The sequence below is a fragment of the Emys orbicularis genome, chromosome 2 (assembly GCF_028017835.1).
Source record: "Emys orbicularis isolate rEmyOrb1 chromosome 2, rEmyOrb1.hap1, whole genome shotgun sequence".
In the NCBI taxonomy this organism is placed as follows: domain Eukaryota; kingdom Metazoa; phylum Chordata; order Testudines; family Emydidae; genus Emys; species Emys orbicularis.
Genome location: NC_088684.1, coordinates 233,939,426 through 233,965,146, shown reverse-complemented (window position 1 = coordinate 233,965,146; position 25,721 = coordinate 233,939,426).

Sequence of the window (25,721 nt, the reverse complement as noted above, 5' to 3'; positions counted from 1 at the left end):
TCCTGTCCTTAGAGGAAAATGAGAGCTAATAACTGATAACATCAAGAAAGCTGAGGTGCTTAATGCCTATTTTGCTTCAGTCTGCACTAAAAAGGTTAATGGAGACCACATACTCAACACAATTAATATTAACAACAAGAGGGAAGGAATGCAAGCTTAAATAGGGAAAGCACATGTTAAAGAATATATAGATAAGTTAGATGCATCCATGTTGGCATGACCTGATGACCTTCATCCCAGAGTACTTAAGGAAGTAGCTGAAGCAATCTCAGAACCAGTAGCAATTATCTTTCAGAACTCATGGAGGATGGGTGAGGTCCCAGAAGACAGGACAAGGGCAACATAGTACCTGTCTTTAAGAAGGGGAACAAAGAGGACCCAGGGAATTATAGACCATTGGCCTAACTTCAATACTCGGAAAGATACTGGAACAAATTATTAAGCAGTTTGTAAGCACCTAGAAGATAATAAGGTTACAAGGAATAGCCAGCATGGATTTGTCAAGAACAAAACCATGCTAAACCAACCTAATTTCCCTCTTTGACAGAGTTACTGGACTAGTGGATGGGTAGAAGCAGTAGATGTGATATATCTTGATTTTTGTAAGGCTTTTGACACAGTCCTTATGACATTCTCATAAGCAAACTAGGGAAATGTGGTCTAGATGAAATTGCTATAATGTGGGAGAAGTTATCAGTGGTTGACCTGTGTATCTAGTTGGGTCATGCACGGGTCAGCCTTGGGTCTGGTGCTAGTCAATGTTTTCATGAATGATTTGGATAATAGAGTGGAGAGTACTCTTATACAATCTGAAGATGTCAATAAGCTGGTAGGGCACTTTGGAGGACAGGATTAAAATTCAAAATGATCCTGATAAATTGGAGAATTGGTCTGAAGTCAACCAGATGAAATTCAATGAAGACAAGTGAAAAGTACTTCACTGAGAAAGGAAAAATCAACTGTACAACTACAAAATGGGAAATAATTGGCTAGGTGGCAGTACTGCTGAGAAGGATCAGGGGGTTAACCTTGGATCACAAATTGAATATGAGTTAACATTGTGTTGCAGCTGTGAAAAAGACTAATATTATTTGGGGGTGTATTATTAGGAGTGTTGTGTGTAAGACAGGAGGTAACTGTCCCACTCTACTCAGCACTGGTGAGGCCTCATCTTAATGCACTACTGAAAGGTGCTCGAATAATACGATGATGAGTGTGGTATAAAAACCTATATAGAATAGAATAGAATAGAATAGAAGATGGTCCCAGGCATGGAGCACATTTAGTGTCTGACTGGAGATTGAAGACACAGCTGCTATCCACCTACCCATCCATCCAGCATTAGGAAGGGGAAGAGAAAGGCCAGTTAGTCAACTCCTTCCCAGGCATAGTTCATGTAATCCTCTTCCTCCCTCTCTCTGGCCTTTCCTCCCACAGTGCAGTGATATTTGGGGGTAGGGCTATGTTATACTGAAGAGGCTGACAGCAGTGCAGTGACAGCCCTAAAATCACAAGGTGTCATGGAGGCTCCCATAAAACCAAGAATTCTACAGCTGGGAGCTTGACAGGCCTCAAAGGCTAGCCCTCACATCACTTTGTGATCAGGAGTATCCAACAGAGTTAACATCATCACCATTAGCATTATTGCCCTATGCGCTGTGTCACATCTGTCGCTCAAAGATCATCCATCACATAAACCAGCAATGCCTCTGTTCCATGATGGGCTCTGAAACTGGACTGGAAAATTTCAAAGCATCCAGTTTTGTCCCAGGGGATTTGCCCAAAAGGGGAGACTGAGTGATAATTGGATAGACTGTCAATGTAAAGCAATGGTTTCTTGAGCAGAAGTTGGAACTTAGTGTATTTCAATAAAATTTAATAGTATAATAATACTGTGCTGTACTATACTGTAATAACAGTACTGTAGTTATAAGTATACTATACTAATAATACTGTACTTATCCATTACACTGTAAAGGGAAACATAAGGATATGCCTTTACAGTGTAATAAGGGATAAGTACTACATAGGCATATACATTAATAAAGGTAGTGGGACAAATGAATCTGTTGTGTAATTGTATTGACTTCAGTGAAGTTACCCCAGGGATGAGTCTATTCCAGTATCTCTTTTCTATATATAAAAAATCCTCATAGTTTTTAAGCAGAGGTCTCTTGGCTCGGTAAATTTGACAGGAAAGAACAAACATATCCTAGGAAAAGGAAATCTCTGCTACTACCAAAATGATCTCTTAACCCACCTACCCCCCCCCCCCCCGCCCCATCAGCATCTGGTATTTAATAAATACCTCTTAAGGAATGGGGTTCATAATTTATTCTAGACTTTACCTTTTCGTGAACTCTGTCATGCTGCACTTGTGAAAGATTTCCTTGTACTTCGGAGGTATTAAAGGCACATCAACTCTGTCTCTCCCTTAGTTTCTGTATATTCACATATTGATATCTTTTGCGGATGCCCCCATGGCACAATAATACCACCTTTCACTTCTATACTCCTATCTGAGGATCCAAAAGTATGGCCAAGATTTACAAGAATAGGGACCTAAAGCTAGGTGCCTAAATTCACATTTAGACCCTTAAATAAGGGGCCTGATTTTCAGAGGTGCTGACTGCACGGGATGTTGTAGGTTTGAAGCACCTCTGATCAGCCCACAAAGTGCCTAAATATAGGTCTAGATATTTACTTGGAAACCAAGGCTCAGATTAGGCCAGTACGCAGCAGTACTATTATCTTCCAAAGCTGCCTTCTTGTTCTCTAGAATCTCAGATTCTATTTAAATGTTATAATAATAAGAAGTCTCTAGATGTTGTGGGTGTGAAAAAAATCCTTTAAAATATAAGCCAAAGGTAACTGATGCAGCAATGTCTGCCTGAGTCTTTAGATAGCATGGAATGCTAGCTCTGGGAGGCATGAGCTGTCTCATACATTCAAAGGGTGCTAGCTCAGATGCCAGGGATGATACTTTCAATGTCAACATTGTTAACTAGTTCACTGCTCATCAAAGCGTGGAAGAAAGGAGAGGAAATACAACATTCTAAAGAACTTCGTAATTTGCTGTGAGGACAGCTCATTTTGGTGTAATGGGCCACTACTTTCATTATTCCCCCCCCCCCCCCAGTCAAGAAGGATCCATGCCCAAGAAGCCCAGCCAGGCAGCTGAGCCCCACCAAGGGGGAAACCCACCCTCTCCTGCCCAGCAGATCCCAGAGAGCATGACAACATTTTGCCTATTATGTGTGGTCATATTTCGAATATGTGCACAATCAGCCCAGGGCGGTGTCTCAAGTGGGCAGAGCTTGTTTTGTGAGCAGAGCTGGGAAGAACACTGCTCCCTGTTTTTCCTAATTTGATCTCTACTTTAAACACCCAGGTTTGAAAATGTTGAGCTAAGTGATTTGCTCAAGCTCACACGGGCTTTTTGTGGTATAACCTAGAGCAGAATCCAGATCTCCTAGTTCTCTGTTTCAACCTAACTCCAAAACTTTCTTTCCTCTCTTCTGCACAGAGGCAGTGTGGTCTAGGGGCTTCACCCCATGTCTGGGAACCAGGGACTCCAGCATTCTAATGCCAATTTCCTTCCTGGCTGCATGACCTGTAAGCTGTATTACTTTATCTGGAAAATAGGGTAATAATATTCACTTACTTTCCTGAATGGGGGGAGGGGACATGTTGTGAAGATTAATTAGGTAACCTTGGGTAGGCACTTTGAAGATGCTGAGTACTAGAGCTGAGATTTTCAAAGGTGTCTAAGGGAGTTAGGCACTCAAATCTCATTGAAATTCAATGGGAGTTGGACTCCCTCTGGGCCTGTCTAAACAGAAAAGTTTTACTGCTTTAACTATACCGTTATAGTTAAAGCAGTAAAAGCCCCTGGTCATATTGGTATAAAGCTGCTTATGCCAATATAGTTTATTCCCATAAAGGAAGGGTAATAAACTACACCGGTATAATTATGTTCACACTAGAGGTTGTATTAGTATAACTATTTCAGTAAAAAAATCACCTCTAACTGAAATAGTCACATCGTTCCAAAATCTGAGTGTACATCAGGCCTTAGTCTCCTAGGAAAATCCCAATTTAGATAAATACTAAATATTATTTTATTTATTCATACAACTTCCATTACATTTGATGGGAGTTGCAAGTGACTTGCTAAGGGCAAATCTTTGCCTAACTTTTATTATAGAGCTTGCTACAAAGTTCTACAATTATTTTTCTTTTATTGTTGCACAGTATTATAATTTGACAACAATAGGTCCTATTTGTTCTAAGTGCCTTGCATAAGAAAATGGAAAAATGTCTAACATGCATCAAAAGAAAATCACAGTTGCTTATCTCATTGCACAAATATTTGCTTTAGAAAAACATGGCCTTCACAGAACATATTATTCTGCCAAACTTCTCTCCCAATTTCTCTGTTCCCCTTTTAATCCAAGTTGTTTCCAGCTTTTTACTTTGGCTCTAAAACCATGTTCATTAAAAATGTATATATGTTTGACTGAAAAAACAAACATATCTGTATTCCTTTTTGCATTTCCAAAGATTTGATGGATAAATTCATGTGTTAAACCAAGAGAGCATGTGTAGTTTGTTTTTTGTTTAATAGATTTTGCAGTAGATAGAATCCATGGTATAAACGAAAGGGATCATTTTTTTGATCAGTTTCCAATGCTTAATTACAAGTCTGCTCCAGCTAATTTCCTTACTGTGTCCACAGCTGCTATTCTTTTGTCAGTGGATTATTTTTCTTTGAAAAATCTGAAAGGCATCTAGGCTTTTTCTGAAAGTCATCAGCCCTAGATTCACTCTCCCAGATGCCTCATTAATGCACTCATTTTGCAAGGTTGTTTGGTTGTTTAGCACCTTGCATTCAAATAATTTTTCTTTACTTATGAAAAAATGTTTTGAAAACACTGTGGAATATCTGGATCATTGTATCACTAAACTATTTGGCTTTGCACTATAAACAACATTGTATGAATAATAGTACAAATTACTGATGAGCATTTTGGATTGACAACACAGTTCATTTGTAGAAAACTTTGGCTGATTATGGGATTTTCATTTGATTCACCAAGACAAATTAGCTGGCTCTTTTAACTGTGTATGTTAATATGAAACCCTAGTAAGTGAACAGTTTCATATCATAAACTGCAGAAAACTTATTTTTTTATTTGCTAGTAGACTTGTGGCTCATTATATATGTTCTAATATGTTGCACTGATAGAAAGATGGCTTTATAGGGTGGTGATACCACCCAAAAGCTTGAACTTTAGAGGGTGGAATCAAAAACCTGGGGCCTGATCTTAATTTCCTAACTACCTCCTATGTCTGTATAATGGACTGAACCAAAACCCCCATCTCCAAATTTCCATCTCCAGGGTAATCCAGATATCAAACTACTTATTAGAATGCAGTCTCCAGATTAAGGGTTTGATTGTGCAAATTGCATATAGCCCATAGTGATGGGTAGTGCTGAGCCACACCATCTCAAAGGCAGCAAGCTTCCTAGGAGGTGCTGCAGACTTCACTCCATGGGGCCAGCCACCTCTGCTGGTTGGTTTGTGGGGTGAGGGCAATGGAACTTTGGTTCCACCTCCTCTGCCCCTCAGGGCAATGTGTGCCCTCAGAAGAGCAGGGAGAAAGCAGCCCATGTGCTTCTTCGAGCGTAACATCCCCTTGCTGCACCCTCTTCTGGCCAGCTGTAACAGGGTGCATCAGTGGTTCCCTTTGTTTCCGCTCCTAGTCCACATAGTGGCCCTGCAAGAGGCCTACCTTCCCTCAGGGAGGGACAGTCAAGTAGCAAATCTCTAGTCCAAAGAAAACATAAATGAGGGTCCTTCTGCCCCTCTGCCCTGCTCTCTTGTAGAGTGCTGACCATCTGATTTTCTCCGCAGAGGCCTAACTCTTACCCAAGATGCCAACTCTGAGGGCTTCTTGCAGTCTGGTTCTCCATAGTCTGGGTCCGTGTTCCCATTCTCCCTCTAGGCCATCTGCTTGGAGTTTAGCTCTCTCCAGGGCCTGCCTCAGGAGCCACCTTCTTCCCTACCACTATCTCCTTTCAGGGCCAGTCACGGAAGGCACCCTCCTTCCTGCTGTTCTCCCCAGCTGAGCACTTCCAGCCCTTTATGGTGATCACCTGACTCCTTCCCAGGTGGGTCTGATAACTGAACTGAGCCACCTGATCCACAGCTGATCAGGATCAGTTGGTGGGGGGTGGGTAGCTGATCCATCACAAGCAAGGTTGAGCCCAACTCCCCTTAAAGAACCAGCCAGCCTGTGACACCATCCTTTCTATAGTCTATGCCAGGGGGTGGAGCCTCTTCACTCTGCACCCATATAAGGACTAGACAGAACGTGGCCCTCAGACATTTTTGCAAAAGTTGCTGTTAGCATCATCATATTTTTGATTTTACCATATGGCAGCTGGCTCCTGGATTTATTCCAGTAAAACATAATTGGGGCTTATTCGCCCCTTGATATGAATGTTTAACTCTCATTAATGTCAAGCTCTCATTAGTAAATCTCAGTCACTTGAAATAATACAGTAAAATTAGTAGGCATTAGGCTGCCAGATCAGCTTAAGTGTCCCCAGTTCTTATTTTAAAGAGGCAAATGAACCAAAGGTGGAGAAGCAACGTATGTCACCAGCTCTGAACTTTAATGAAGGCAACTTTTTATGACAAAGATTCCATGCAAATGCAAATGTATGTAGATTGTTTACTTAGACAAGAGGTTTCATACATCATTCTCTGTATTCCTCCTCCCTGCCCCTTCCCTTTTGCCTGGGAAGAGATACTGTTGTTATTCTAGTCCTATATATCTTGATTTTATTATCTAACATTGCCATAAAAGTGACAAGAAAATGGGTTTTTCAGACAACAGTCTTCTGTTCCTGGTGTAATTTCATGTTGAGCTACAGATACTGAGAACAGCATATTGTTTATATACTTTTTCTTTAATTATATAGTATAGGCCTATCGTTAATGAGGTGCACAACGCTGCATAATTAAGAGAATGTTCAAAGCATCTGAGTATTGCTAGTTTCTGGGATCCAGAAAGAAGGAAATGCGAGCCAGCTGCTATTGGGGTTAATGGACTGGTTTTAGCCTGGTACTGTGGAGACCTGGGAATGTGTCTTAAATAAGGGTTAATTGTACAGACCTCACCCAGGTAAGATCCCCAGTGCCAATGAGTGTGGTAGGCACAATCAGGGCTGGATTTAGGGGCAGGTGACCCAGGTGACTGCCTGGGGTGCTGGGCTTGGGGGTGCCAAGCTCAGGGTGCTGTTTTTGTTGTTAGTGACAAAAGGGCACATAGAATGTTTGAAGTAAAATGTTTCAGGCGTTTCGTATGTGGATTCATTTTTCACTAACCTCCTAGAATGTTCTGGACCTTTGCAGAATCTCATGGAACCTTTCAGACTTTCTGAGAACTACATTTTCCTCAAACCTCCTAGAATGTTGTCAACCATTCCCTTGAGAGTATATAAGGGGTGGGACGTCGCCAGGCAGTCAGTGAGATACAAGAACAAAGTGAAGTGAAGTGAGATCCCAACTGCGATATTGTGAACCTTGTTTTATTGTGTAATTGTGAAAGTGTACTTGTGTTTTAAGCCTTGAAGAGTATAAGTAGCAACTAATAAAGGACATATTTAATGAGATGCGAGCGATATCTATCCAACCCTTTTCTACGCAACAATATAAAGAAATACTGTTACTTCTTTTGCCATGCTTAACACGTAATGTTTGAAGCCTTTGTAAGACTGCAGAGCATAGACTTTTGCTCTCTCTAATACTGTCTGTTTTCCCCCTTAGAAAATAAAAGATGCCCCCGAAGAAGCCTTCAGGAGCTCAATATCGGAAGTGAAAAGCTCAGTTGCAATCTAGTTTACAGCAAGGGGCAAATTTGATGGGAAAATATATGAAACAGAACAACATAGACTGGCCTTTAGACAGTAGCAATTATCCCAGTGCAGAAGAAACTGAGGTGAAGGGAAGTTCGGAAGAAAAATTCAAGAGGAAGGTTTTTTGTTCGCTCGTTGGCACGGCTTGAGCATCCATCAAAGAAAGGTTCAGATAAATGTAGCACCACAAAAAGACCTGGGGGGGGGGCGGGGGGAGAGGGGGTTGTATGACCTTAGCAAGCTGCCGGCAGACAGACTCTTGAACAACTGTATGGATCTTCATCAGACGCTAACATATGGGGAATGTTCGGAAGTCAATGATAAAGACCTCGATGTTGGATTGGACAACATCGGTCACATTTTGCAACATGAGAAGAACTCTCCACTTCAAGTTCTGCAATTAATTCATGATGCAGAGCTGAAGGACATTTTTCCTAATGTGTGGATAGCTTTGAGGATTCTGCTTGCAGTCGCAAGTGGTGAGTGCAGCTTTTCAAAGCTCAGGCTCCTCAAAACATATCTTCAATCGACAATGGCCAATTAAAGACTGACATTGCTTGCTATTTTATCATGTGAAAATGCCATTGGCCAGTCCTTGGATCTCTCTGATGCCCTGCTTCAGTTCACGAAGGCAAAGGTGAGAAAAGCAGGGCGGCTGGAACAATGTTTATAGCAGGGGTGCTGAGGGCCATTGAACCAAACTATAAACCCTGGATATAATGAAAACCACTTCAGGCCAAGGGGTGCAGCAGCACCGCTAGTTCCAGCACCTATGGAGAAAAGCGACCTTTTGAACTAAAGGACCAGGGTTAACATTCTAAGGCTGTTACCTACTGTAACATTATTTAATACTGGCCCACCCAATGTTGGTGCACAGTTCAATTTCTTGATGTTAGCACATTTCAGTTATTCTTATAATTAAAAAGTTTCCATAAGCAAAACAATTTTTTATTTGCTTATATATGGCATGAATAAATACAGATTTGCAGATCCTAGCATGCTAATTTATCATCTTATATGTCAGGGATAAATCACACATGCAAATCGTACATTAAAATCATGAAATGGGCTACAAATACAATAAAAAAGGTATTAAAAATTTAATAATTGGAGGAGGGCGCCAAAGCCACTCCTCGCCTGGGGTGCCATTTAGTCTAGGGCCAGCCCTGGGCACAATAACAATGAGTTTGGCAGGCACAGCACAGCCACACTCATAGAGTCACTCTCATAGAATCACTTCTCAGTAAGAAATTTATGCCCTGGAGATCCCTAATAAAACATTGCTACAGGGATGCTGAAGGTCAGAGTTAAGGGGAATTAGCAGATCTCTCTGTGAGCTGTGAGCTGCTTGCATGCCTGCTCCAAGTCACAGCTTTTAGTCCCTCACTATAGCCCTGATCCAGAGCCTGTGGATCAGACCCTATAGTCCTCCACCTGTTAGACACGCCAATACCATGATCACAGGCACAATATAAGAACCCGAATGGAACAGAATAAAAGAGCACGGTGCTTTCATTGCACAAAATTCATCTAATTTTAAAAAGTAAAAGTAAAATGCATCTTATCCCCCAAATAGAAACCTTTATTTATAATCAAAAACCATTGCAAATAGAAATGGTACATACAAATTATTTGTCCTTGTCTGTTAAATATTAAGGCTGGGATTTTCAAAACTGCCTACAGGGATTTGGACACCTAATTCCCAATGGGCTTGTCCCCAATCGGTGTTGGCAGCTTTGGAAACCTCATCCAGCTCAAAAGCGCTAACAGCAAACACATTTTAATGTAAAGCTCTGCCTGGGGATCCAATGTTAGCACAATATGCTGCCATGTGGGGGATCCAAATTTGCGTCCCAGGCTTGACATTTAGTATCACACTCCATAGGGTTCTTTACTCAGCACCCCTGTGTTGGAAGGAAAAGCCTTGACATGTTGGATGTTTGACGGAGTGGGAGGATAATACTGGGACAAATTATGAGGGAATAAGAGGTTGCGGCTCCAATAAGGACTCAGAACACCCATCTCATGGGGAAAATGTTTCTTAAATAATAAATATTGTTGTGGACTTGGAGTAATATTTAACAGATGTGTACAGTATATTTTTTCCTAAAAATAAGATACACTTAATTGGAACAATATTCCACTTATCAATATCTGAAAACTCAAAGAACTTATTTTAGCTTAGCATAACATTTTTCTTATGTTTTCTTTTGACATTTTGCTTCCAAGATTATTGTTTGTTTGATTAAGAAGTCTGGCAGTTCATACCTGATTTGCATGGATCTTAACAGCTATACAGTTAGGTCAGATTTATAAAAGGCATTTCCTTTTTGCGGTTATAAAAATGTGATGGCTTGTTTCATTTGAAAAATGAAGAATTAATGTAATGAGACACTCTTGTAAACGTCCATTCTTGAAGGCAATCTACAGTTACTTACAGGAGCTCTGGCTTAAATTTGATTTCTCCAACCACCTTCTCCTTCCATTCCAAAAGGCCCCTCCTCCCCCTGAATCATATCACAAAGAGCATTGCTGCAGTGAAAATATAATGCAAAATCATGCATTAAAAAGACATTCACAATTGGCAAGTATAATTACTCCTTTTTTTCCTCAAAAAGGGATTATCGGTGACTACAATATTGTCAAAACAATGCCCCAAAGAACAATATTTCAGACAAGTGCAGCCATCAAACAAACACACTGTATAATTATGTTCTTTGTCTCCTCTAAAATCTCTCGCTCCTATTTGTATCTTGTGTGCCTAAGACCTCCTCCAAGGGAAGCACCAGATTGTTTTTGACGATAGCACATATATTAAAGGTCTGATGGCTAGCTTGGCCTTTGCTGGGCTCTAATGGCAGTACTTGGCAGATCTGCCTCAGATGTGGAGCTGCGCCTGGACTTTGCCCTGAGCTAAAGATGCCACCTCTAATATACAGAACTGTCATGAATTTGTTTTTTGTCATAAATGAAGCATGGGGCTGTGCTTTAATTTTCCTCACTGCCCTCTGTCAGGTAATAACCATAAATATTGTCCTGAATCATTAAGTCACAACCTGAAATGTGATCCTGCCCAGTTTCCAATCAGACAGCCATCTGGAAGATGAAAGAAGTCTATTTTCGTTTTAGAATGATCCAGACTCTAATTTGTAGTAACACTCTTAACAGGCTGTTTCGGAGACATTAACCAGAGACTAGGCTCAGTTACTCAAGGAAGGTGCATTGTGTGTGCTGTCTAAAGCATTTTCAGCAGGCAGAACCATGTCTCTGATGTAAACCTGCAACACTCAGAGACTTTTTAATCAGGTTAACCATATTCCTACATGAGCATCGGGTAGGCAAACAGGATGAGTGAAAATATATAATGTCATAAAAAGTGCCAGCATTTCTGTAAGACAAAAATGAGTAGTTCCATCAAGCTAACAATGACATTTCGGGCTGTATATACTCCTATCAGTTAATTTAATGCTGAAAATGAATAGTATTATTTGTCTGCTATAGAAATAGGTGTTTCCACCACAGAGGTAAATCTTTTATTGCAACAGTGGAAATATTTTTAACAGTAAAAAAATAAAATGATTATGCTGCTGGTCAAAAGCACTGTCAATCAAGTGATCCTCATTATGTATTTGAAACTCCTGAGTCCTCCTGTCCCGTGGTACAGAGGCTTTCAATAGTTTGTGACATCACAAAACAGCTGGAGTGCAATCAGACAAAGTATTGAGCAGTCAAAATTGAAAGCACACATATCAGCTCTTTCTATTCCAAGGTAAGTCATGAGAGAGCTGGGGTCTAGTGGTCTAAACATGGGACTGAGAGACAGGAACACCTAATTTCTCTTGTTTGTCTTGCGCACATCAGTAAATATAACCGTGTCTCAGTTCCCCATCTGTAAACTTAGGAAAACACCCCCACAAGTGTGTAGTGTGGATCAAATAATGTTTGCAGACCACTATGTATTATTATTAGGATTAAAATTGTCCCCAAATTAAACAGCATTAATATGAATATTAAAAAATACCAGGTGGGATGTTCAAAAGCACTCAACATTGGCCTAACTCCACTCCTAAGTGGAACCTAAAGACATATCTCTCATTCTTAAACAGTGCAGATAACATAATATTTAAGTGAGAACAAGTCGATATATTTTCTCTTTGAATGTATGTGGCAATCCAAGAAGGATCCAGTAACACAAATGCACTTGGTCAGCCTCTAGCAGATGTGCCTCAGGCAGACGAATGAGCATGCAGTTAGTTGAGAGAGCTGGACCATCACACAGGCACAGGGGATCATGACGCGGATCCTCAGCAGCAGGGCAGTCCACCAAGGCCTCGTCTCATGACAAAGGGAAACCTCTGGATTCACATTTCTCATTCGCTTCAAAAGAAAACATTTGTGATGGGGAACACATTGATATTTCTCTCTCTCAGACTCACTGAATGCTCCATACTTTGGGCAGCCTGTTGGTCACATGACTGGACCAAAAAAACCTAGGACACTAATTTGAATATTATTAATGAGCCCAATATCCAGGCTCACCGACCTCACTCTGCCCATGTTTCATGAATCTGATGAGGCCCTTTATACTTTGTTATCTGGAGAACAAGCCCAGGCATGCCACAGATACTCTCTCTTTCTTTCAGTGGGAGAGGTTTCAGCAGTTGTGTATGGAGAGACAGTTAACAAATCTTCCGTATTTCTAGATGTTTTGTCATTTCAGGTTATGTTCTCTTTAAAGAATAGGGAAAAGACCTGCCATATGTATGTGAATGCCACAATCACATGGGGTTTGCCTGCAGATTCAGAGAGCACCCCCTGGAGGTCTTTTAGGTGGAGATAATGGAATCAAAGTCCACTTGAATAAACCTTGTTTTTTCCTTCAAATATATGTGAAATGGGTGACAATATTTTCCCCAGCAAATATGTTGAGGAAAGATGGGAAGGAGAAAAACATAAGTTATAATCTGTCTATGGCATGATCAGATGTTAGGATTTTGTTATTTTCTTGCATTTAAGCTGAAGGGGGACTAGCTTGCCACATGTGCAGGGGACGGGGGGGGGGGGGGGGAAGGCACAAGCGGAATCTCTTCCTCAGACTGAGCCCTTAAGCCAGAGCGATCCACAGTCATATTCCCTGCATTCCTTGATTGCAAGGACTGCATGATGCTAGCCTTGAATGTGGGGCTACCTTCTCCAAAAGAGGAGGGGCTGTATTAGAGGTTTGGCTCTACACCCCAACAAACAAGCTGGCACAAGGGTAGGCATCCAAGGCAGCCTTCCCACATAGTGGGCAAAGGCTGCTTTGGCCCAGGTTGCCCTGGTGCTGCTGGAGGCAGTATGTCTCTGCACTCCACTTCCCCCACCAGAGACAGACACTTTACAACCTCAGTCTAGCGCTTACATTATGCAGATCTCATTGGCACTAACTACTTTCCTATCCTATTTTACATCCTAATCTGTTACTTCACCTTGCTAAAGAGAACATAGCTCCTGTGGAAAGTGCTGGTTTCCAGTTCTGGAGTCTAACCTCTGCTCCCCACATAACAGGTACAGACAGGCGGTGGCTGTGCAGGGTTCCCCTCTCACCCTAACCATGTGCTTCAGCCTGACCTGGGATGAGAGGATCGTCCACTCCCGGTGCTTAGTCAATTGATTAGCTCTTTGTGTGATGGCTGACAAAAGTGTCGACTGAAGAGATGGTGTTTATGACACGGCATCTCTCTGAGCACACAGAATTGGACCAACTCGTTTTACATTAAAGAGCTATTATATTAATATGGGCCCATTCGTAAATTGTTTCCAGAATGGCAATAGGAGCATCTTGCTGTATGTGTCCAGTTACCACATACTTTACAGAATGAAGTCCTTTCTTGTTAATGTTATTGCTCACTTGACGGTAGTGCTGCAAGCCACTGCTGAGATGAGGACCCCATGGCCCTACAAGCTACACATGCACATAGTAAATGACTGTCCCTGTCCCAAATTGTTTCTGATCTAAATAGACAAGACAGACAAAAGGTGGGAGGAAGGAAGTATTATTATCACCCTTTAACAGACTGGGAATTGATGCAGAGAGACAGGGCCGGCTCCAGGCACCAGGCAACCAAGCTGGTGCTTGGGGCGGCACCTGGAGGGGGGCGGCGCGGCGCTCGGGCCGCCGGGGAGAGCGGGGCCACAGCCGGGCTCGGCGCCCTCCCCCCGGCGCTCTGGCCGCCCTCCCCCGGCTGCCAGGGGGAGAGCGGCGAGCCCCTGCTGGGGCTCGCCGCCCTGCGCTCTGGCCGCCGGGGGGGAGCCGAGCCCCCGCCGGGGCTCGCTGCCCTCCTCCCAGGGCTTCGGCCGTCCTCCCCTCCGGCGCCCTCCCCCCGGCTGCCGGGGGGAGAGCGGAGCCTCCGCCGGGGCTCGCCGCCCTCCTCCCAGGGCTCCGGCCGTCCTCCCCTCCGGCGCCCTCCCCCCGGCGCTCTGGCGGGGGGGGGAGCCGAGCCCCCGCCGGGGCTCGCTGCCCTCCTCCCAGGGCTTCGGCCGTCCTCCCCTCCGGCGCCCTCCCCCCGGCTGCCGGGGGGAGAGCCGAGCCCCCGCCGGGGCTCGCCGCCCTCCTCCCAGGGCTCCGGCCGTCCTCCCCTCCGGCGCCCTCCCCCCGGCGCTCTGGCGGGGGGGGGAGCCGAGCCCCCGCCGGGGCTCGCTGCCCTCCTCCCAGGGCTCCGGCCGCCCTCCCCCGCGCCCTGCCCCCGGCCGCCGGGGGGAGAGCGGAGCCCCCTGGGGCGGCAAAAAAGCCAGAGCCGGCCCTGCAGAGAGAGTGAAATCCTGGCCCCACCGAAGTCTTCAATGGGGCCAAGATTTCATCCAGTGAGATTAAGTGACTTGTCAAGAGTTACACAGAAAGTCTATGGCCAAGAACTGAACCCAGAGCCTCTAAGTACTGTCTAGTGTATTAGCCACAAGTTTACCCCCTCACCCTGAAGCAAACGTGTTTCACTACCAACCACTACCAACAGGCAGGAACACAGAGAGTTCTAGCTATTCACAGTACCAGCTCTCCCAAAATATACAAATAAAATGTGAGAATAAGTAATAATTTTCCCTTTTTTGACATGATCTTTCAAATTCACGTGTCTCCCCACCCCCCCTTATTGATGCATGCACTATACTACTATAGAACAGTAGAGCAGACATAAAATAATTCCCTCATCTGGCATACCATGTAATATCTATCGGAAAACATCAAACTCATCCCTTTGGAAAAAAACCCTATTTTTTCCTAATCGCATCATTTGGACAAAACACAGTTGTGATTATATGGAGCATGCTGGGTCTTTCTACATTCCACAGCTGTAATAATGAAGCCATTAAATTACTAGGTCAGAGGTCCCAATTCACAAAGAAATAATACCAGTTTATTGTTTCTAATCTTATTAAGTTAGAAAATAGTCTTGAGAGGTAACGTCAGCCTGTAATGGCTGAAGTATTGATTATATTAACCCAGTGCTCATGGATAATTCAAAGAGCCTAATTTCATCTAATTTCTGTAATTTTTAAAACACTCCAGCCCAACTGCTTTAATGGCAAAATAATCCACAATTATTTCTATAAATAATGTAAATCTATTATCGGATTTGTTATGGATTAGCTGGTAAAGCATTTTGTATAATGGGTTAGAAGAATATTTTTTCTTTTAAAATCCTTTTTCTTGAACCCAACTGTCTTTCCAGGTGGAGGCATCATTTCATTTTTTTTTAATCTTGCTGATAAAATAAATAGCTATGACCAAAATTCCATGCGTCTGACGAAGTGGGTATTCACCCATGAAAGCTTATGCTCCAATATGTCTGTTAGTCTATAAGGTGCCACAGGACTCTTTGTTGCTTTTTATGACCAAAATGTCTACTGATTTTTGGGTGCCTCCCTTGCACTCAGCATTGATGGGCCCTTTTTGGCCTTTATCAGTACATAACCAGTTTATAATCAATGAGTGCCATCATTCCAGCTCTTACAAACCTTACTTTCTCCTAATAGTGGAATATAAATGCACCAACATTTGAGAATGCATGAGCCCAGTTATGCCTATACTCTATCTAAACTAAGGATAAGACCTGATCCTGCTAGGTTCCTAGTGCTTCTTGCAAGTTTTTGAATACCATCCATTAAAACAAAGATATGTAGTAGTGTGTGTGCATATGAAATATACATACACCTATATACCCTCAAATCACTAGTGTTCAGTAGGGACATGATCCAAAGCCCATTATATTCAATGGAAGTCTTTCAATTACTTCAGTGGCTTTTAGATCTGGCCCTCAGAGCTGGTTATTTTTAAAACTATATTTTCTAAGGGTGTTTCTGCTGTTGCCCACTGCACCCTCCCTGCCCCATAGCCTCTTGCTTCACTAAGAATCTTTGTGCTGAGAAAGGCTGTGTTTTGGGATCCTTTTACTCCTCTTTCTCATCCTTCACCCACTAAGGTTTTACTACCAAAGTACTACACACATTAACAACATTAATGTGATTTAAGTTACTGAACCAAACTGAAGGCTAGTCAATTCAAAATATTTCTCATAAGAATATTTATTAGCTCAGAGGACATGTGTGGGCAGAGCACATTTTTAGTGACCTGTAACGCCTGAATAATGATCACAATAAATCAGACCTCATTACTATATAAAGGTAGTCTGGATGGAGCAACTCACCAAGTAATGAGGTCTAATTTGGTGCCACAGAATTATTTTACTCAGTATTTAGGACTGGGGGGGAGCAGGGACTGAAAGGGGTATAATTAATCCAGATTTCTCATGTGATGGTGAGTCACTAATTTTGGCCAGCTGCTTCAGCGTGATATTAAAGGTCAGGTCTTTAATTGTTATTGGCTACATTTAGCCATTCAGAGTGAATGGTCTAGACTTCTAGTATCAGGTTATATGGAAAAGGGTTGGGGCTAAAATCACAGTATAATGGGATTTTGGAAAGTAAAGGATGAAAGATCAGGGGAAAGTGGAAGAACCAAGCAGGAGGACCCTATACTTTGTGCAGAACTAATAAAACTAGCGAAGTGCACAAGGTGGCAGCCTGGACTACATTGATGAAGCTCTGGGGGTCACAACCCCTGGGTTTGAGTCCATGCTCTGCTGTGTAACCTTGGGGAAGTTACTTCACCTTGCTTTTGTTTCCCGCCTGTAAAATGGGAATACTGATACTTACCCTCTTTTACAAAGCACATTAGCATCAATAGATGAAAAATACCATATAAGAGCTAAGCTAGGCATGATTATCTATTCTGTACTGTATTTCATAGCTATGTTTGAGATTTTCAAAGCAGTTAGGAGGAGATAGCTGCACACCTTCAACTAAAATTAGTGGAAAACACAAGACTAAATCCCCAGTAATACTTTGAAAATCTAAAACAGAGCATTGTATTTCTAAGGTACCTATCACTGTGGTTTCTAAAGCCCAGATCCTCAAAGGTATTTAGGCACTTAATTCCCATTGGAAGTTTGGTGTTTAAATACCTTTGAGGATCTGGGCCTATGTGTAGAGAGGGACCTAAACCAAAATCCCAGATCCAAACTCAAAATCTAATTACCAATCTGAATTTATTAATCTCTATAATGGAGAAAGCTAAACACCAATCTGAACACTTACCCCCGTGGTGTTCATAATCTGGTAGCAAATCTGAGTTTTCCCAAAGTTTAGTGTCTTTGGATTTTGGCCAGAAGTATGCTGCAAATTAGAATCCGAATCTGGATCTAGGTTCTAGATTCAGGTGTATCCCTGATAAATATATATGCAAGAAAAGTGCAGTACATTCTTCAATATCCAATAAACAAATTATTTCCCTGAGAATGCATGAGAATACTTTCTTCTTCTAGTGGAAAATACATTGTTGCAGCTCTTCTTCAGTTGACTCTTTGCGGTATATATGACTTGGAGTGAAAAAAAATCATGGGAACTTAAAATAAATCCTGCCTAGAAAGCCAAAATGCAAACCAAAAAGTCCTATATGGTATAATATCCAATGCTAAAATCGAAGGGGAGAGAAGTGGTGGCATACCCCTCAAAAATGATAGCATGTGCCAACTTTTCCCCCTTTTTCTCATCTATCTTCCTTGTCCAGCAAGACTGAGAAGTGGGAGCATAGCACGACCATTTACATCCTTCCCTCCTTGAGCAATCATGCTACCTTATCAAATTACAACACTAATATGATTTCATGCAGAAGAAACACAAAAGATCTGCATCTTTCCAAAATGGGAAGGGGAATCTGAGAAAATGTACAAGGAGGAGCCAGAGAAAAGTCAAAATCTGATACATGCTCCGATGGAAAAAATAAATAAATTACTATGGAAAGCAGACAGCAACTACTAATCAGAGCAGCAATAACTTGATATCTGCAGAAATCCAAATATTGGTGCGTGTGGTATAATGTAACCATTTAAGTGGATTACTAAGCATGCAGGACTCATCTCTATACGATGATAGGGTGGATTTCATTTCAGATGGCAAGGGGATTAAGAAAATGTGCTGCAGATTTACATGTTCTCTTGTTGCCTAGTGGATGCTGCCATGTGTAATAATGCAATGTTAGACAGCTTCCTTAACAAGGTTTGGGAGTCTCTTCAGTGAGTTTTTCAAGCCTGGTCCACTGGCTGTTACTACTGACATTTTTTATAATCCTGAAAGGATGGGATGCTACATATTAAATTGGGCATCTTATTCTTCTAATATTTGGATCATTTGTCCTTTGTGCATTTTTTTTTTTTTTTTTTTTACTAGACAGGGGAACCACATCGCTCCAACCATGAGGTGAAATACCCTGGGGCTGGATGGCTCTTTGACTTGCCCAGTCAGCACTGATCTCTTGCTGTCTGGAGCCCTGTGTCACAGCAATCCATTATTTCTTAGTTTAATTCTTTATGCACAGCTTTTCATATTGATTACCTAACATCATTAGTTTTGGTCATTCCATACAAGAGACAACGGAAAGATCAATTTTAAACATATGAGCAAAAGGAACTTGCTCTTAAAGCATCCAGGGACTGGAATCATTTATCTTCTGCTCTCTGAATCATAAATCTTTTACAAGTGTGGCGTTAGATTCATTGTTTGCTACAGACACATGTGATGGAGTAGGGGGCACTGTCAAAGTGTCCTGCGTTGCAGGATGGAGCTGCACCCATAAAAACATATTGCTATTGGCATAGATAGTACCATGAGCTGCTGCAGATAGCATGGTGTCACTCTGTTATATAGCTTGGTTTTCATAGTGGGCCAAGTTCTCTTCTCAGTCACTGAGAATACATTATGTCCGCTATGGACATCATGCTGACAGGCGCTGAATGCCCTCCATTCCCATTTATTTCAGGGGAGGTTAAAGGTGCTCACTACTTCTCAAAAAGTATTCAGCACATTGTAGGATTGGGTCTTATGTCTGGTTCAAATCACTGCCTGAGGTTTGGGCAAGTCCATCCTGTTTCAGAATCAACCTATGCTCACAGTGAAGGTGGACTCAAAAACACAACACCTGTTAATACAGCTTGAAATATCTTGGTAGACGCTAAAGGAAGAACAACAGTTCGAAGTAAGATGATTAGAGACATCACTGGTAACTCTGTTATCTGCCATCAAACCTAGAAATGATTTCTGGCTCACAGTGGTGAGAGGTGTCTTTTGCTACCTGTCTGTGAGATGCCACTATGTTCCTTTGCTGTCAGGAGGCCCACACTTTCATTGCAGAGCCAAAAATGCTGATGTGCTGTGTGTCATGCTGTCTAGAGTGGTTGAGGACATGAATGCCAACCTCTGGGCAGAGACCCCAAAAGGGTTGTATGTTCTGTAATTAGATTTCACCAACCCAGTAACAAACATGAACTTCTGAAGCACTATAACAGTCTTACCATGGAATCACAGACAGCCCCCTTGGGTATGCCAGTTTATCTTGTTCATTCAGGCAAGCTGAACTTAGTGATAGATGGTTGCTATATACCAAAGATCACAAAAGATTCAGGTTACTTCCAGTCCCAAGAGACCAGTCACTTACCCCAGGTCAATTTGTACTTCAAATCTCACACTAAAGGCAATGCTCGTAGCCAATCCTAGAGTAAAGTCACTAAGGATTTATTAACCAGCAGAAAGAAATGAGAGTTATTTATCGGTTAAAGAAGGCAACATACATACACAAATGAGTTACAGTCAATGGTTCCAAAAGGTGACAGAGTTGTAGTCATCTGTCAGCACTGATTGTCTTTTGGGGCTAACCCAGGTTGCCTCTGGGGATCTCTGCTCTTGCAGAGTCGAAACAGCAAAGAGATGAAAAGTTTTCATGTCAGCTGTCTGGATTTCCTTCTTCCAGCTTTCAAGCTGATGAGACGAGCCCTTTCGCATGTTGTGTGTGCAGGGGCAATTACCAAAGTCTTTGTACTGTAATGTTCCACCGCGACCCATTTAGTTTTTATAGTCCTTCCTGATGGGCTATGAAGCCTCTTCATAGGGCTTTAGTATTTTATACTAGGCAAGGTTTTCTCTTGTTTAGTGAGTTACATAGTTCAGAAAAAAACATTTTACAGCTATATAGCAAACACACAAGTATTAGCTTATAGCATGGGATACAGACATTATAAGTAGGATTAATCCATGTAGCAATTTACAAACATTTCATAAAGTCTAAACACTAAACACATCGTTATAAGTCTAATATCCATCTTAACCATACTAACATACAGGTGAGCTGGACTGGTTTCCTGCGATGAAACTGTCAGTGCTCAGCTGAATCCTAAAGCCTTGGCAAAAGCTGGCACCTGGTTTCCCAGCATCACACTGTGCCCTAATTTTTTTTCCAGCAGCCATGTGATTACAGGCTGGCAGCTTGTCAAGAATATAGGCATATTAGGGACAGTACCTTCATGGCTAGACACAGGGAGCAGACAAACCATCTAAATAGCAGTGAGACCATTTTATTCCACCAGCGGCTCAGGATGATATATGAAACTACCAGAGATTACAGTCACTGAGGTGCTGGGAGTAATTTGATTTTTATGGTTAACCCTAGCACATCTTTTGTTTATTCGTGCTATTCTAGAGTGCTCTTATCTTGTATGACTTTATGGAAACAAAACTAAACAGGCAGAGACATACCCTCTAGCTACATTTTCAAAAGCACCTAACTGATTTAGGGTATGTCTCCACTGCAAAAATGGCCCACGACAGCAAGTCTCAGAGCACAAGTCAACTGAGTCATGCTACGGGGCTAAATGTAGCGGTGTAACCATTTGGGCTCTGGCTGGAGCCCAGGGCCTGAAAGCTGGCAAGAGTGGAGGGTCTCGGAGGCCAGGCTCAAGCCCAAGTCTGAATGTCTACACTGCTATTTTTTGCCCTGTTGTGCAATTCACACAAGCCCGAGTCAGTTGACCCAGGTTCTAAGACTCGCTGCCATGGGTTGGTTTTTGCAGTGTAGACATACCCTTCAGAGCTTAAGTTCCATTTTCAAAAGTGACTTAGACACTTAGAAAAAATAGTAAATATGGCAGGCGAACAGCTTGGCTTAACTGTGAAATCCTTGCTGATCTTAAACACAAAAAAGAAGCTTACAAGAAGTGAAAGATTGGACAAATGTCCAGGGAGGAGTATAAAAATATTGCTCAGGCATGCAGGAGTAGGGTGACCAGATGATAACTTCAAAATATCGGGAATGCCGCAGGAGGAGCGCCTTTTCAATTGTTACATTAACTGTGTCCGGGTCTTCGGCGGCACTACGGCGTCAGGTCCTTCAGTCACTGACGGTCTTTGGCAGCATTTCGGCGGCGGGTAATAAATCTTGCCGCCAAAGAAAGAAGTACCTGCTGCTGAAATGACCGAAGACCGTCAACGACTGAAGGACCCGCCGCCGAAATGCCGCCAAAGACACGGACGTGCCAGGTGAGTGTAACAATTGAAAAGGCGCTCCCCCTGCCTCTCACCGCCGCCTAAGCAAAAAATAAATAAATAAAAAAATAAAAACAGGCCACCGCACCCGAAACAAAATATCAGGACAAATGGCGTCCCGACCGTACTTCGGTCGGGACGTGGGACAAACTGCTCAATATCAGGACAATCCCGATTTTATCGGGACGTCTGGTCACCCTATGCAGGAGTGAAATCAGGAAGGCCAAATCACACTTGCAGTTGCAGCTAGCAAGAGATGTTGTGGATGTGGTATACCTAGAAGCTGTGGATGTGGTATACCTGTATATGTGGTATACAGGGAGAAGCTGTGGATGTGGTATACCTAGACTTTAGTAAGGCATTTGATATGGTCTCGCATGATATTCTTATCGATAAACTAGGCAAATACAATTTAGATGGGGCTACTATAAGGTGGGTGCATAACTGGCTGGATAACCGTACTCAGAGAGTTGTTATTAATGGTTCCCAATCCTGCTGGAAAGGCATAACGAGTGGGGTTCCGCAGGGGTCTGTTTTGGGACCGGCTCTGTTCAATATCTTCATTAACGACTTAGATATTGGCATAGAAAGTACGCTTATTAAGTTTGCGGATGATACCAAACTGGGAGGGATTGCAACTGCTTCGGAGGACAGGGTCATAATTCAAAATGATCTGGACAAATTGGAGAAATGGTCTGAGTTAAACAGGATGAAGTTTAACAAAGACAAATGCAAAGTGCTCCACTTACCAAGGAACAATCAGTTTCACACATACAGAATGGGAAGAGACTGTCTAGGAAGGAGTACGGCAGAAAGGGATCTAGGGGTTATAGCGGACCACAAGCTAAATATGAGTCAACAGTGTGATGCTGTTGCAAAAAAAGCAAACATGATTCTGGGATGTATTAACAGGTGTGTTGTGAGCAAGACACAAGAAGTCATCCTTCCGCTCTACTCTGCTCTGGTTAGGCCTCAGCTGGAGTATTGTGTCCAGTTCTGGGCACCGCATTTCAAGAAAGATGTGGAGAAATTGGAAAGGGTCCAGAGAAGAGCAACAAGAATGATTAAAGGTCTTGAGAACATGACCTATGAAGGAAGGCTGAAAGAATTGGGTTTGTTTAATTTGGAAAAGAGAAGACTGAGAGGGGACATGATAGCCGTTTTCAGGTATCTAAAAGGGTGTCATAAGGAGGAGGGAGAAAACTTGTTCACCTTAGCCTCTAAGGATAGAACAAGAAGCAATGGGCTTAAACTGCAGCAAGGGAGGTCTAGGTTGGACATTAGGAAAAAGTTCCTAACTGTCAGGGTGGTTAAACACTGGAATAAATTGCCTAGGGAGGTTGTGGAATCTCCATCTCTGGAGATATTTAAGAGTAGGTTAGATAAATGTCTATCAGGGATGGTCTAGACAGTATTTGGTCCTGCCATGCGGGCAGGGGACTGGACTCGATGACCTCTCGAGGTCCCTTCCAGTCCTAGAATCTATGAATCTATGAATCTATGTTAAAAGTAACAAGAAGGGTTTCTTCAGGAATGTTAGCAACAAGAAGAAAGTCAAGGAAAGTGTGGGCCCCTTACTGAACGAGGGAGGCAACCTAGTGACAGAGGATGTGGAAAGAGCTAATGTACTCAATGTTTTTTTGCCTCTGTCTCCACGAACAAGGTCAGCTCCCAGACTACTGCACTGGGCAGCACAGCATGGGGAGGAGGTGACCAGCCCTCTGTGGAGAAAGAAGTGGTTCAGGACTATTTAGAAAAGCTGGACGAGCACAAGTCCACTGCATCCGAGGGTGCTGAAGGAGTTGGTGGATGTGATTGCAGAGCCATTGGCCATTATCTTTGAAAACTCATGGCGATCAGGGGAGGTCCCGGATGACTAGAAAAAGGCTAATGTAGTGCCCATCTTTAAAAAAGGGAAGGAGGAGGATCCGGGGAACTACAGGCTGGTCAGCCTCACCTCAGTCCCTGGAAAAATCATGGAGCAGGTCCTCAAGGAATCAATTCTGAAGCACTTAGAGGAGAGGAAAGTGATCAGGAACAGTCAGCATGGATTCACCAAGGGCAAGTCATGCCTGATGAACCTAATTGCCTTCTATGATGAGATAACTGGCTCTGTGGATGAGGGGAAAGCAGTGGACATGTTATTCCTTGACTTTAGCAAAGCTTTTGATACAGTCTCCCACAGTATTCTTGCCAGAAAGTTAAAGAAGTATGGGCTGGATGAATGGACAATAAGGTGGATAGAAAGCTGGCTAGATCATCGGGCTCAACGGGTAGTGATCAATGGCTCCATGTCTAGTTGGCAGCCGGTATCAAGTGGAGTGCCCCAAGGGTCAGTCCTGGGGCCGGTTTTGTTCAATATCTTCATTAATGATCTGGAGGATGGCGTGGACTGCACCCTCAGCAAGTTTGCAGATGACACTAAACTGGGAGGAGTGGTAGATACGTTGGAGGGTAGGGATAGGATATAGAGGGACCTAGACAAATTAGAGGATTGGGCCAAAAGAAATCTGATGAGGTTCAACAAGGACAAGTGCAGAGTCCTGCACTTAGGACGGAAGAATTCCATGCACTGCTACAGACTAGGGACCGAGTGGCTAGGCAGCAGTTCTGCAGAGAATGACCTAGGGGTTACAGTGGACGAGAAGCTGGATATGAGTCAACAGTGTGCCCTTGTTGCCAAGAAGGCTAACAGCATTTTGGGCTGTATAAGTAGGGGCATTGCCAGCAGATCGAGGGACGTGATCATTCCCCTCTATTCGACATTGGTGAGGCCTCATCTGGGTACTGTGTCCAGTTTTGGGCCCCACACTACTAGAAGAATGTGGTAAAATTGGAAAGAGTCCAGCGAAGGGCAACAAAAATGATTAGGGGGCTGTAGCACATGACTTATGAGGAGAGGCTGAGGGAACTGGGATTGTTTAGTCTGCAGAAGAGAAGAGTTAGGGGGGATTTGAGAGCTGCTTTCAACTACCTGAAAGGGAGTTCCAAAGAGGATGGATCTAGACCAGTGGTTCCCAAAGTGGGGTTCGCGAACCCCTGGGGGTTTGCAGAACATTACAGGGGGTTCACCAGAAAAATTTCACTAATGGGGGCCAGAGGACCTCGGGCATTGGAGGCAGCAGGTGGGACCCAGTTACAGGGCAGACAGCCCGAGCCCCAGGGAAAGCGGGGCCAGACAGTTGGGGCTGGCAGCCTGAGCCCTACCCCCGTCAGCAGGGGAGCCAGCAGCCCGAACCCCAGCGCTCTGCGTGGGGCAGGCAGCCCAAGCCCCAGGGAGAGGGGGGCTGGATGCTAAACCAGACCTGAGATTTTATCTTTCTCCAGTGGTTCCGGACTTCCAAGAGTTATGCAGAGCAAAGCAAGCACATCCATCACACTGAGGAAATTTAAACTTTAATCCCTGGAAATATTCATTTTTAGGAGGGGGTTCACGAGATTTTACAATTTAGTGAAAGGGGTTTGCGGGCTGTTAAAGTTTGGGAACCACTGATCTAGACTGTTCTCAGTGGTAGCAGATGACAGAACAAGGAGTAATGGTCTCAAGTTGCAGTGGGGGAGGTTTAGGTTGGATATTAGGAAAAACTTTTTCACTAGGAAGGTGCTGTAGTACTGGAATGGCCCATTCCGAATGGGTTACCTAGGGAGGTGGTGGAATCTCCTTCCGTAGAGGTTTTTAAGGTCAGCTTGACAAAGCCCTGGCTGGGATGATTTAGTTGGGGATTGGTCCTGCTTTGAGCAGGGGGTTGGACTAGATGACCTCCTGAGGTCCCTTCCAACCCTGATATTCTATGATTCTATGATACTTATGAGCCTGAGTGCTTGTCTACATGGTGAATTACCGTGCAGCAAGCCAGGGGTGTGAATCTACAGGTCACCAGCTTGCTGT